General features: G+C 40.1%; 1 non-coding gene across 1 annotated transcript; it reads right to left on the bottom strand.

Annotated features, from left to right (window-relative positions):
* Positions 1 to 219: 219 nt before the first annotated feature.
* Positions 220 to 325, bottom strand: LOC140876963 (small nucleolar RNA R71). The gene has a single exon (XR_012149187.1). It is a non-coding gene; the product is annotated as a small nucleolar RNA R71 (small nucleolar RNA).
* Positions 326 to 10,230: the final 9,905 nt, after the last annotated feature.

The following is a 10,230-nucleotide window of genomic DNA, read 5'->3' as shown; positions in this document are numbered from 1 at the left end:
CTGATCCTCACTTACACTTGCGCACTTTTCTAGAGATTACTGATACTGTTAAAATAAATGGTGTTTCTGAGGATACAATACGCTTACGTTTGTTTCCTTTTTCTCTCAGGGACAAGGCATGGAGTTGGCTGCAGTCATTGCCACTAGGACGCATAACAACGTGGGAGGGCATGGCTGTGAAATTCTTAAAGAAATTCTTTCCACCATCCAAGGCAACCCAGCTAAAGATTGAGATTAGTACCTTTCAACAGCATGATTCAGAACAGCTATAAGAGGCATGGGAAAGGTACAAAGATTTGTTAAGGCGTTGTCCTAATCATAATTTTGCAGATTGGGAAGAAATAGAGTTTTTCTACAATGGACTGAATACGCCTTCAAGAATGTCTGTGGACTCTGCTGCTGGAGGTACCATATTTGCCAAGGATCCCATTCAGGCTTATGATATGCTGGAACTGATGACTATCAATAGTTATCAATGGCCATCTGAACGTATGGGAGTCAAGAAAGGAGTGTACAGTGTGGAACCTCTTACATCCATTACTGCACAGTTATCTGCGTTGAGTACACAAGTTGCTTATCTGAACAAAGTGAATATCGCAGAACCTGCAGGTGTGTCGGTTGCCATAGATGAATCTCATCCACCTCAGGAAGCTCAATATATCAATCCCAGAGGCTACGGAAACTATCGAGGTAACCCTCCACCTAATGCTTATCATCCTGGTTTACGTAACCATGAAAATTTTTCCTATGTCAACAACAAAAATGTGTTGAAACCCCCTCCGGGATTCAATACAAATCAAGGGGAAGGTAAAGCATCGTTGGAGGATGTGGTGTCTACATTTGTTACTGAATCTAGCAAGCGGATGTCGAGGACTGAAACTCGAATGGACAGCATGGAGACACACATGTGTAGTTTGGGAGCTATGATGAAATCCATGGAGACACAGATTGGACAGCTTGCAAATGCTTTGAAGGATCAAAACAGAGGACAGTTTCCCAACAATACTGAAGTGAATCCAAAAGAGCAGTGCAAAGCAGTTGAGTTGAGAAGTGGGAAGAAGTTAGAAGAGAAAGAGCAGAGCAAAGCCAAAGAAAGTGAAGAACCAGTGACTGAAGAAATTGTGGTTGAAGAGCCCAAGAAGGAAGCTGAATCTAAACCGATGTACAAGCCACAACTTCCTTATCCACAGCGGTTTAAGAAGAAGGCACTTGATGAGCAGTTTTCCAAGTTTCTAGATATCTTCAAGAAGATACACATCAATATTCCATCTGCAGATGCCTTGGAACAAATGCCTAATTATGCAAAATTCATCAAAGATGTAATGTCTAAGAAGAGGAGATTGCAGGACAATGAAGTGGTGAATTTGACAGAAGAATGTAGCGCAATCCTGCAGAAAAAGTTGCCACAAAAGCTGAAGGATCCAGGGAGTTTTACTATCCCTTGTTTTATTGGTGGTTCTAAGGTAAATAGAGCTTTATGTGATTTAGGAGCCAGTATAAATTTAATGCCTTTTTCTGTTTACAGAACTTTGGAGCTTGGAGAAGTCAGGGCGACCACCATCACATTACAGCTGGCTGATTGGAGTATCACATACCCATGGGGTATTGTGGAGGATGTTTTGGTAAAGGTCGATAAGTTCATATTTCCAGCAGATTTCGTGATTTTGGACATGGATGAAGATGAAGAAACTCCCTTGATTTTTGGGAGACCTTTTCTAGCTACTGCACGCGCATTGATCGATGTACACAAGGGAGAACTCACACTTCGAGTTGGTGGTGAAGCGGTGATTTTTAATATTTATCACACCATGAGGGGCCCAAATGAGGTAAGTACATGTAAGAGCATTGAAATTATTGATTCTCATTACTCTTTTTCATGTGCAGGAAGTACGGATCCACTCGAACGATGTTTGGTGGCGGATGAGGTGGTTGAGAAGGAAGAGGATTGGGAGTTACATGAACAAAAAGTATTCCTAGACAGCGCTCCGAAAGAAAAAATGGTGAGTTCTAAGGAATCTGAAACTTTGGAAAATAGTGCACCAGAGGTATCCCCTGAAACTCATGATCTGAAAGCATTGCCTGCGCACCTATGTTATGAATTTCTTGGTGAAAATTATACTTGTCCTGTTATTATATCTGCTCATTTGTCTGCTGTCGAAAAATATAAGTTGTTGAGAGTTCTGAGAAATTTTAAAACCGCTCTAGGATGGTCAATTTCTGACATTAAGGGTATTAGTCCAACAATTTGCATGCATAAAATTTTGATGGAAGAGTTGTATACTCCTTATGTTGATCATCAGAGAAGGTGAATCCCGCCATGAAAGAGGTAGTTAAGAAAGAAGTTTTAAAGCTGTTGAATGCGGGAGTGATTTATGCTATTTCTGACAGTAGTTGGGTATCTCCTGTTCAAGTGGTGCCTAAGAAGGGTGGGATTACTGTGGTTAAGAACGAGAATAATGAGTTAATCTCCACACGTACAGTAACTGGCTGGCGAGTTTGTATAGATTATAGGAAGTTGAATAAAGCTACTCGTAAAGATCATTTTCCACTTCCTTTTATTGATCAAATGCTTGATAGACTTGCTGGTTATTGCTATTACTGTTTCTTAGATGGTTATTCAGGCTATAATCAAATTGCTATAGCACCGGAAGATCAGGAGAAGACTACTTTTACGTGTCCCTATGACACGTTTGCTTTCAGGAGGATGCCGTTTGGACTGTGTAATGCACCAGCAACTTTCAGCGGTGTATGATGGCGATTTTTGCAGATATGGTGGAGGACGTGATGGAAGTGTTTATGGATGACTTTTCAGTATTTGGTTCCTCTTTTGATCATTTCTTGCATAATCTGTCTTTTGTTTTGCAGAGGTGCCAAGAAAAGAATTTAGTTCTTAACTGGGAAAAATGTCACTTCATGGTTCAAGAGGGCATTGTCCTTGGACATAAAGTGTCATCCAATGGATTAGAGGTGGATCGAGCCAAAGTGGTTGCAATAGAGAAGCTTCCACCTCCGAAAAATATCAAGGGCATCAGAAGTTTTTTAGGCCATGCAGGGTTTTATCGGCGTTTCATCAAGGATTTTTCTAAAATCACAAAACCCCTGTGTAATTTACTTGAAAAAGTTTCTACATTCATTTTTGATGATGATTGTTTGCAGGCCTTTGAAAAGATCAAGACGGCATTGACCACAGCACCCATCATGATTGTGCCAGATTGGAAGGAGCCCTTTGAGCTTATGTGCGATGCTAGTGACTATGCAGTGGGCGCGGTATTAGGCCAAAGGAGAGATAAGATTTTCAGAGCTATATATTACGCCAGTCGCACCATGGATGCCGCACAGCAAAACTACACTACCACCGAAAAAAAGATGCTTGCAGTAGTCTTTGCTTTTGATAAATTTCGTCCATATTTAATTGGTACTAAAGTAGTTGTTTATATTGACCATGCAGCAATTCGCTACTTGTTTGCCAAAAAGGATGCCAAGCCATGCTTGATAAGGTGGATTCTACTTTTACAAGAGTTTGATTTTGAGATCAAGGACAAGAAGGGTAGCGAAAATCAAGTTGCTGATCACTTGTCAAGATTGGAGCTAGAAGACGTGAAGGAGGAGGAGAGCATAAAGGAATTGTTTTCGGATGAACAAATCTTTGAGGTAAGTTCCTTTATTCCATGGTTTGCTGATATTGCGAATTTCTTGTCTTGTGGTGCTATGCCTTCAGAGATGAATAGACATCAAAAGAAGAAGTTTTTCCATGACATTAAGTTCTACTTGTGGGATGATCCCTATGTTTTCAAACGTTGTGCCGATCAAGTGATTCGGAGATGTGTGGCGGGGCAAGAGGCAAATGAAATTTTGGAACAATGCCATTCCTCCCCCTATGGAGGACATTTTGGACCCACCCGAACTGCTGCTAATCTATGAGAAACGGCCCTGACCATCGCAATTTCAACTTCCCTGGAAATAATTTCAACCGAGAGTTAAATATCAAAACTCTCTGACTCTTTTCGAATTCCCTATGCACAATGACTTTATCATGCCACTTCTTTGTTTGCTCTTTGTAGATTTTGGCATTCTCATATGCTTCACTTTGGAATTCATCTAATTCATTCAACTGTATTTTCCGCAACTCTCCGGATGCTTCGAGATCCATGTTTAGCTTGATAGCCCAAAACGCCTTGTGCTCCAATTTCAAAGGTAAATGACATGCCTTACCAAAAACCAGCCTATAGGGAGACATCCCAATGGGTGTTTTGAATGCAGTGCGGTAGGCCCAAATGGCGTCATCTAGCTTGATTGCCCAATCTTTCCGATTTGTCTTAACCGTTTTCTCCAAGATTTGCTTGATTTCCCGGTTAGAGATCTCCGCCTGGCCATTGGTTTGAGGATGGTATGCACACGCCACCTTATGCCTGACACCATACTTTGTGAGCAATGTATTAAAAATCTTATTGCAGAAATGCGTACCTTCATCACTGATTATTGCTCGTGGAGTTCCAAACCGCGTGAAGATATTCTTTTGCAAAAATTTAACTACAACACGAGCGTCATTAGTCGAGGTGGCAATGGCTTCCACCCATTTCGAAACATAATCAACTGCTAACAAAATATAAGTGTACCCAAAAGAAGGGGGAAAGGGACCCATAAAATCAATACCCCACAAATCAAATAATTCTACTTCTAAAATATTTGTGAGGGGTAATTCATGGTGCCATTGAATTGCGGTGTACAGATGGAAGAACTTTCAAGGTTAATGGGCAGAGAGTCAAGCACTACTTTGGCAACGAAGTACTACCCACATCCAGTGCATTGCTTGATGATCCCAACTAAAGACTGGTGCACGTCGGGCTGATGACTTTAAACCAAGCGCTTTTTGGGATGCAACCCAAATTTTTTTTTAGTTTTTGTCTTTGCTTTCTCGTTTTAATTTTGTTTTTAGTTTTTACTGTTAATTTTGTTGTTTTGGAAGTAATTTGTTTTTTTTCTTTGATTTTTCAGTATTTTGGATGCCAATCTCGAGTCAAAGGCGCGCCCGCCCCACCTACAGGCGCACACGTGCAGTAACGTATTCAATCCAATCAACTTTTCTCGAGATTGAGGGGCGCCCGCTCTGATCTTAGGCGCGCTCGTGCCGCTCCTGCAGAGATTGTGTGAATTTTTTCGAGCTCAAGGCGCGCCCGCGCCGTCCCTGTACCATATCTTTGAAAATTTTTTTCGAAATGTAGGCGCGCCCGCCCTTACCAGTCGCGCGCCCGCCCCTGCTATTCCACAACTCACAAAATGAGATGTAGGCGCGCCCGCCCTTACCTCTCGCGCGCCCGCCCCGTCACCGATTTCTTCCATTTAACCTACTTTTTTTTCTTTCCTTTCTCCCAAATCTTTTCCCTAATTTCTTGTCCACTTTCTTCCTCACGAATTCTTCCCCTCTTTTATTGTTATAATTGGCTCGTGTATCTCGTCATCTCCAACCCCCCCACAATCTAATTTCTTTCATCATCTATTTGACGCGGGACGGTCGAACCACTTTTATCTAGGGCACGCCTCATTTAATTTTTGGAGGATTGTACATTGGGGAAGCTTTTGATTATCTACTCTTCTCGGACTCATATGGAGTAAGTCATTCTTTTGGTACTTCTACAATTGTTTTGGGTGGTGAGTATTTCGCAAATTCTACTCGTGCGATTCGTGAGTCTTGAACTATTAATTGATTAATCGATCTTTGAAGTGTGAATTCTATTGGATTGTTGCGGAAGCGGTTGTTGTTGTGTGTGGATTGTGGATTAGATTTAAGTTTGGGGAAGTTGTGATTGTGGTAAATTGGTTATTTGTGCGTGACTTGTGGTGCACACTACGTGTTTGATTCATGGCACCAAAGAAGAAACAAAAATCTGTTGCATCCTCTTCTCATGCTAATCCGGAGCCTGAGCCGCAGCGTTTCTGGAATGAGAGTGCCGAATAGCATTATCAAAATTGTCTAGGCAAAACGATATTACCGGAGCGTGGGTTTGACACGACATTGGGATTTGGGAACGATGAGTTTTTGCATACAATTGGTAGGGCTGTGAATGGGCGTCAATGGTTAAATTTTGTTAAGCCACCTCAGGATGCAGTCGTCCCAGTCGTTCGTGAATTTTATGCAAACTTGAAAGTAAAGCACATGCAGTTGAAAGTGCTTGTCCAAGGCCAGCTGGTGCCTTTTGATGCTCACACTATTAACACCCTGTACAACCTTCCACCAGTATTTCACGATGAGTATGCGGAGTACCGAGCGAATGAAGTGGATTACGCGGCGATTCTGAGCCGTATTTGTGTTCCGGGCGCGGAATGGAGCATGGGCCGTGATCATCAGCCTTCTAAGTTGAAGAAGACCGAGCTAATTCCTGATGCTAAGCTATGGTACAACTTTGTGTGTGCTCGTCTTAAACCGACTGACCACGAGCATGAGGTGACACGAGAACGAGCGATTATTGTTTATTGCATTTTTTAGGGCAAAGCAATCAACTTGGGACAGATTTGTCAAGCAACTATTCAGGGTGTGGCGGCAGGTAAGACGACTGGTGGGTTTTGCTTTGCCCGCACTTATCACTGATCTTTGTGAAACGGCTGGAGTTGAGTGGGGCCAAAATGAAGAATTGTTGAAAGCTACTGCTCCTATTGCTTGTCATACTCCTTTTCGCATGATACCGGCTTCTGAGCACCGAACTCGCGCTGAGAGGCGAGATTTTAATGAGCGAGCAGCTGCACGAAGTGGCCCTGCACCCCGACCTCAAGCACCCCCTATTGCGCCCGATCGTGTTGCTATTCTGGAGGATGAATTGAGAGCGCACCGTCAAGAGTTTCGGACATTTCAGCAGACTACTGGTGTCTTTATGGACTACATGATGGATTTTACAGATGCTTTGCGACATCAGTTTCCACAGGCTGCTAGTTCGACTCATCCATTTCCTCTGTATCCACAGTGGCCGCCCACTTTTGGCCCTTCTGGTCCGTCCCATGATGATGCCGCTGATGATGGCGACGACCACTGATGGTCGTCGTTTGTGGTACATGTCCTTTATACTTTCTTGTTTTAATTCCTTGAGGACAATGAATGTACTAAGTTTGGGGGAGTTGTGTCAGTTCTGACTTTTATTGTTTTTATTTAGTTGCTTTTGGTTTTGTTTTGTTTTTATTTTAGTTGTTTGGTTCTTAGGAGTTGTGTTGTGTTGGTGTGTGGCTGAATTTGAGAAATTTATGTAGTTGTGGTTTTTTTTGGTGAATGATGTTGAGAAATCATAATGAAATGGATTGATGGCCAATGATGTTAATTTTTGTTTTGTAACTGAAGTCCATGACTACCTGCCTAGCTGACAAAATTTTGAAATAAACGGAACCAAGTGAACAATTGAACTCCTATATATTCTGTGATTTTGCTTGAATCTGAATCTTGAAACAGACAAACATAAAAATGATTGAGACATTGTTTGGATTTTTTTTGGGCCTTGAATTTTATTGAATCAGTTTATCCTTAGTTGCCCATTTGAGCTTACACGCATATTTGTACTTAGAGGTACGAGAATTCTGAAACTACTTGTGAAAATCATCGTTTACTGCTGATGATTATTCCTTTTTGCACTGATTGAGATTTGTATGATTTAATTGTGGATTGAGACTTGTCTAGAACTAGTTCGGACACCCCTCGAGGCAAAATATGAGCAAAACTGTGATTAGGAATGATTTAGGCGATTTTTCTGAATTCGTTTGAGCCTTTAAAGCTACCTATTATATTTGTTATCCCTAGTACCTTGTTTGAGATTTATTATAAACCGAATGGCATGCATGTAAACGTGTGATGAAACCCCCATTCGTCATTATTTCAAGGTCCTACATTGACTACCTAAATAGCTTATACACTATTTCCAACCTTTAAGGGAGTATTTTGAATGCTAAATTGTTATATGCTCCTACTTTTTTATTTGTGAATATGGAATGGTGTGGTGGATGAATGGAAATGAGGAAGGTAGTAGAAAAGAAAAAGAGTTGAAAAAGTTGTGAGAAAAAAAAATTTGAAAAATCAATGAAGGAAAATAAGTGTGAAGCTGTGAATGAAAAGGGGTTGACATTAGAGTTTGAGCATAAATGTGAATTACTCCTTATTTGAATTCTTTTCCTTCATTTTTAGCCATGAGCCAGGCCTCGCATTATAAGCTTATTAAGTCCTATTGACCGAGTCACAGTTGCCCAATATACTAGTGGAGAGGGGTTGCGAGAATTTAGCCTATGGACTGTTGATTGAAACTTAAATAATTATGAATTCTTGATCGAAACACGCACACACTACGTTCTTTGAATTAAACCAATTGAGTGTGGTTGTGATGATATATCCTTGAATTTGATCCTGTTCTACCATGAAAGTCCTCATGATTTGTGAATGTTTGAACTGAGTTAAGAGAAGAGTATTTTGAAACGTGAGTTGCGGAGTTTATGAGTTTATGAGGTTGAATTACTTTTCTGGATAACTTATTTTTCAAGTGTTAGTAGGGAATAGATGATTGGATTTAAATTGTTTTGGAATTCCATACTGAGGTCATTAATCCATAGTCATTCTTGATGGTTGTTGTTCTTGCAATTGAGTGGAGTTTGTGTTAGTTTTGCTCGAGACGAACAAAAGTTCAAGTTTGGGGGAATTTGATAAGTGCATTTTGTGCACTTAATTTGTATATGGTTTTACTTGACTTTTGGAATTTATTGGTAGATATTGCGTGAAATTGTTGTTGTTTTTGTGTTTGTAGGAAGTTATGGACTTCGATGTGTTCAAGTGGAAATAAGCTTTCAAGATGGAAGTTTACAAGGAAATTCAAGAGTTGGAAAAGAGAAAAAAAGGCTGAGTTCGAGCTGAAGGCGCGCCCGCCCTATCCTTAGGCGCGCCCGCGCTGTTACTGAAGAGCTCAAGAAGAAAAGTCGAGCTAAGAGCGCGCCCGCGCTGACCCTAGGCACGCCCGCGCCGTTGAAGAATGTTTAAAAGTGTGTTTTGAGAATTGAGAGCGCGCCCGCCCTGTTTCTGGCGCGCCCGCGCCGTCGTCTGTTTGGAATATTAGAGTCCGATTGTTTATGGAAGCTTTGGGGATATTTTTGGTATTATTTTGGACGATTGTTAGTTCATATTTAAGGGATTTTTTCGGAGTCATAGGGAGGATCTATCAGCCACCAATACACACAATATTCGAGAGAGCACTTCTGTGAGTTTTTGGAGTTGAAGAACTGAAGATTGCTTGGAACGAAGACGAAGATTTTTCTACCGGACACGGAAGAAAGACTACGGCTTTGTTTCTTATTTTTATTTTCTTTTGATTGTTGAATTATGTTTGAGATATTAAACATGATGTGGTTTTTATTGAATTCGAGCATGAACTAAACTTTTCTAGTCTAGAGGTTGACGTAGCTTGGTTGAGACATATTTATGAATCTTTGATTTTAATAAATTGAATTTCTATAGATTAATTGTGTTTCTAGAATTGAATGTCTTCTTAATTTATTGGACATAAATTGAGTTGTTATATTTACTTAGAATCATTGCTCGGGAGAGGGGATTTTGAGTAGGATCAATAGGAACTACACTGTTAATTGTTTATATAGCTCGGGAGAGTATATAACTTTAATAGAACCTTTAAGGAACATAATTTTACACATATCACTACATCTAGATTTTTAATAGGGATATTGAAATCGAATTGTAGTTGATACACTCTATTTGTTGCTCGGGAGAGGGGAATAGAATAATCTAAGTGTTCTTGGTTATTAATCGAAGGGAATTCATAAAATAGATTAATTAGGATTGAATATTGTCGAGATCAAGTGAAATCAAAAACCTCTGGACTATTTTTCTCTGATTGATAATTCCTTGAAATTTGTGTGTGTGTGAGCTTGATAATTTCTCATTATTTATTTTATTTATTCTGCAAAATTCTCGAAGTTTGATTTTCTAGATAAAATTAAGACTATTTTAATTACAAGTATTGAATATTTTCATTTTACTCCCTGTGGGATCGACACTCTCTCTTTCATTATACTAAAACTTGACACTCGTACGCTTGCGAGGAAAATTCACAACAATGAATATACATACATTTCTGTCAGACAAGTTCATATTAGTATTCATTTTTAAAATTAGAGGCTCGCACAACAATGTTTTTTTTTTATATTACGCAGGACAATTTGAATCTTCTCTTAGAACTCCAACATTAATTTTTTTTT

This window comes from Henckelia pumila, chromosome 1, assembly GCF_033568475.1.
Source record: "Henckelia pumila isolate YLH828 chromosome 1, ASM3356847v2, whole genome shotgun sequence".
NCBI lineage: Eukaryota > Viridiplantae > Streptophyta > Magnoliopsida > Lamiales > Gesneriaceae > Henckelia > Henckelia pumila.
Note: the sequence above shows the minus strand (reverse complement) of the source record. Positions and strands in the feature narration are given on the sequence as shown.